Here is a 4,747-nt window from a genome sequence, read left to right as displayed (position 1 = left end):
TGAACAGACGCACAGAAAATAGAGTAAGTGAAACTGATGTCAGAAAGAAGAACAATCCAATATGAATGAAGAGATTAAAACTATTCAAGGGAAAGTGATAGAAATAAGGGAGAGACAAAGAATATCCCAAAATACCATAACAGAAATAGCTGAAGGGACTTCCCTGGTGGTACAGTGGTTAAGAATCCGCCTGCCAGTGCAAGGGACACAGGTTCGAGCCCTGGTCCAGGAAGATCCCACATGCCACCGAGCAACTAAGCCCATGTGCCACAACTACTGAGCCTGCACTCTACAGCCTGTGAGTCACAACTACTGAGCCCACGTGCCACAACTACTGAAGCGGCACACCTAGAGCCTGTGCTCTGCAGCAAGAGAAACCACTGCTATGAGAAACCTTCACACCGCAGCAAAGAGTAGCCCCTGCTTTCCGCAACTAGAGAAAGCCCACACAGAGCAATGAAGACACAGCCAAAAAAAAAGAAAGAAATAGCTGAAGAAGAAAACCAAAACAATGGAACAAGACAAGTCATAAAAATCATAATTTAATAAACTTTCCTGAAAGAAAGAATTTGAAATTGAAGGGCCAAGAATATAACTAGGAAATTGGCTAAAAAGAGTCATCCGTAAGACACACTCTAGGAGAACTACTAGTTTATTGGGGTTTTTTTAAGGGGAAAATAATTATTTGCACATCTGAGCAATAGATCACATTAACTTAGAAGGGAAAGAAAAGCAGATTAGCAACAGATTTTTTGATGTTCTAGGAGAGAGTGGTTTAACAATTGTATGATACTTAGCAGCATATTAAAAAAAAAGATCTTGACCAAGTGGGGTTTATTCTAGCAATGCAAAGATGGTCAAAATTAGGACATCATTAATAAAATTTATCATCTTAACAGAGCTAAGAAGAAAAAAATCACATGATCATCCCCAATATGCTAAAAGGACATTTGACAAAATTGAATAACTGTTCACTTTAACATGCAATTAAATATGAAGTGATAGTTCTTTAAAATATTGATAGATAGCCCAAAATTCAGGATCTCAATGAGCAAATATTAGAGGCTGTAATACAAAAGACACTAGTGTCTACATTTCAATCAGGGACAAGAATGCCCACTATTTTCACTGCTGTTTACCACAGAGAACATGTTTTTCACTGTGCAAAAATCTAATGAGATCTCACTCACCTGCCCTGAGATTGTTCTGGGTATCACACAGCCAACAGGTGAAAGGAATTCAGTTTTAAGTGACTCAGCACATTCATTTGCCAAATATTCTTTACATGCCTACAGTTTTCAGGCATTCTTTTAGGTACAAGCGATAACACAGTGAGCTGGAATAGAAGATGATCCTGTGGTCAGGTTGACAGTTGTACCCCACATTCCATTTTGTTTCCTGCCAGGATGAATAGCTGTGACTTTCTTCCTGACTCCAGTTGGCATTGTCTGAGGAAAACCATGCAGGGAGCATAAACCTATTCCTTTCTCTGACCCAGACGCAGACCTGTGGGGTTACTCTCAAGGTACCACAATGCACAATTTGATACAGCTATGAACTAGGGGAGGGAAGAGAGGACACTTCCTTAGCTGAGGTTTTCTTCCTCCCCCTTCCTCCTTCCAAACTAAGACGTTAAATGCTCGCCTTGCCTTTAAAGATACATTCTATCCAGTAGCATTGAAACCATCTGTCCCCTTAGTAAAGTGTTGAACCACTTACCAGAATCAAGTACACAAAAAGCTGGCTGAAGAGGTATTGAAGCCCTGCTGAAGATCTTAAACATGTGACCACCTTGATTTCCAAACTGCCACCTGACCCTGTGAACTTGCTTTGCTCTGCTGGTAATCACTGGGTTTTAACAATTAAGAAGGGTTTTTTTTTTTTTTTTGCCCTCTAAGAGAACATTGCAGTCCTTAAAACTTGTATTTCTCAGTGCTTTACTAAGATATCCGAACTTTTCTACTCTGCTAGGTGGCGAGTAATGCCATGGTTTGTTGAGATTATTTCGATTGGCTCTCAATTACTCAGCTTTACTCAGGGGTGAGTCATTTAAAAGATTACAGGCGCTCTCCCCTCCCCCACCCCAGGCCGTGCTGCTTCTGCGGCTCCGTGGCGCCTAGGGCCTCTGTTCTACAGGATGGGGTCTGTTAAAGTTGTCAAGAATAAGGCCTACTTCAAGAGATAGCAAGTGGAATTTAGAAGACGGCGAGAGGGCAAAACTGACTACTATGCTTGGAAACGATTGGTAATCCAAGATAAAAATAAGTACAACACACCCAGATACAGAAGGATAGTACGCGTAGCCAATAGAGACATCATTTGTCAGATTGCTTGTGCCCGTATAGAAGGAGATCTTATAGTCTGTGCAGCTTATGCTTGCGAGCTCCCAAAGTATGGCGTGAAGGTTGGCCGGACAACTTATGCTGCACCATGTTGTACTGGCCTGCTGTTGGCCCGCAGCCTTCTTAATAGGTTTGGTATGGACAAACTTTATGAAGGCCAAGTCGAGGTGGCTGGAGATGAATACAATGTGGAAAGCATTGATGGTCAACCTGGTGCCTTCACCTGTGACTTGGATGCAGGGCTTCCCAGGACTACTACTGGGGATAAAGTTTTGGGGGCCCTGAAGGGAGCTGTAAATGGAGGCTGGTCTATCCCTCACAGTACCAAAGGGTACCCTGGTTATGGTTCAGAAAGCAAAGAATTCACTGCTGAGGTACACCGAAAGCACATCCTGGGGCAGAAAGTTGCAGATGATACGTGTTAACTGATTGAAGGAGATGAGACGCTTACAAAAAACAATTCTCTCAATACATAAAGAACAGCATAACTCCAGACACGATGGAGGAGATGGATAAGAAAGCTCATGCTGCAAGACGAGAGAATCAGTGAATGAGAAGAAGCCTGAGAAAGAAGTTAAAGAGAAGAGGTGGAACCGTCCAAAAATGTCACTTGCCCAGAAGAAAGATAGGGTGGCTCAGAAGGCGGCAAGCTTCCTTAGAGTTCAGGAAAGGGCTGCTGAGAGTTAATAAACCAAACCACAATTTCTGTGAAGATTTTTCAGATAAAGAAAATAATAAACTTGTTGACCAAGTAGGAAAAAATAAATAAATGAATAAAACATTACAGGCAACACTAAATCAGTTTCCCTTCCGCCTGGAGCACGGCTGGCTGTGTCGCTCCTGTGGTGTTGGAGCGCCCTCTCGTGGTGATACTAATCCCCTGCACTCTCGGGTCAGTCCTGGTTTGGCGCCCTGAGACAGACGTCAGAGGTCCCTCTCTAAAACTCAAAATAGGGCCACTTTTCACAGTGCCCTTGGAAAATGATTCAAAATTGGATTACCACCATCCAAGGAAGCTCCAAAATAAAATAAAATTCTCTTGCCCTAATCAATTGCTGGGCAATTAAGATAAAATTCTTTCTCATTTGCAGGTTCTGTTAACTAGGTAACGTCAGCCTCCATCTGCTCACATGGAAAAGCTGAGGCCTACATTCCTCATGTTTTCATCAACTCTCTTGAGTGCATTCACGTGTGGGTCATTAGAGAGTTATCAGGAGGGCTGTCACTGATCCCAAGAGTAAGTATGAACTTTGCCCGCAGAATTTCTCCTAAAACTAACTGGATGGGAGAGTTATTCTACATGCACATTTTCCTCACACGTCAGCATTTCTAAAATTGGGATGCATCTTGTTACTGAACGTATATTAGTACTGGGGTTGAAGAAGGAGTGGTCATAAAGGCAGGGAAGCAACTGAAATGTCTTCATAGATGAATGAATGGATAAAGGAGGTGTGGTATATATGTACAATGGAATATTCCTCAGTCATAAAAAAGAATGAAACATTGCCATTTGCAGCAACATGGATGGACCAAGACATTATCATACTCCATAAAGACAGTCAGACAGAAAAAGACAAATAATATATGATGTCATCTACTTGTGGAATCTAAAAAAACAGTACAAACGAATGTATATACAAAAGAGAATCAGCCTCCCACACATAGAACATAAATTTATGGTACAAAGGGGAAGGAGGGAGGGATAAATGAGTAATTTGGGATTGGTAGATAACCACTCATATATAAAATAGATAAAGAGCAAGGATTTACTGTACAGCCCAGGGAAATGTTTACTATCTTGTAACAACCTGTAATGGAAAAGCATGTAGATAGTTGAATCACTTTGCTGTATACCAGAAACTAACATAATGTTGTAAATCAACTACACTTCAGTTAAAAAACGATTTTTACGAGAAACACTTGGTTAGTTTCCCTTCCTCATGGTGCAAAGCTGACTGTGTCCGCTCCTGTGGTGTTGGAGCGCCATCTCGTGGTAACACTAATCCCCTGCAGGCCGGGGCCAGTCCTGGCCTGGAGCTCTGACACACAGGTCAGAGGTCCCTCGATAAAGCTCAAAATAGGGCCACTTTTCACAGTCCCCTTGGAAAATAATTCAAAATTTGATTACCACCATCCGAGGAAGCTCCAAACTAAAAAAAATTCTCTTGCCCTAATTGATTGCTGGGCAATTATGTAAAATTCTTTCTGATTTGCAGGTTCTGTTAACTAGGTAACTTCAGCCTCCATCTGCTCCTATGGAAAAGCTGACTCCTACATTCCCTCGCGTTTTCATCAACTCTCTTGACTACATTCACGTGTGGGGAATTAGAGAGTTACCAGGAGGGCTGGCACTGCAGTCTTAAGTACTCACTTTGACCAGCAGAATTTCTCCTAAAACTAGCTGG

At 42.0% G+C, this 4,747-nt stretch overlaps 1 pseudogene across 1 annotated transcript; it reads left to right on the top strand.

Moving 5' to 3' along the window:
* The first annotated feature begins 2,137 nt into the window (after positions 1 to 2,137).
* Positions 2,138 to 3,029, top strand: LOC307066188 (large ribosomal subunit protein uL18-like; annotated as a pseudogene). The gene has a single exon. The product of its transcript is annotated as a large ribosomal subunit protein uL18-like (transcript).
* The last annotated feature ends 1,718 nt before the right edge of the window (positions 3,030 to 4,747 follow it).

Source organism: Hyperoodon ampullatus (assembly GCF_949752795.1).
Source record: "Hyperoodon ampullatus genome assembly, chromosome: 18".
Taxonomy (NCBI): Eukaryota; Metazoa; Chordata; class Mammalia; order Artiodactyla; family Ziphiidae; genus Hyperoodon; species Hyperoodon ampullatus.
Note: the sequence above shows the minus strand (reverse complement) of the source record. Positions and strands in the feature narration are given on the sequence as shown.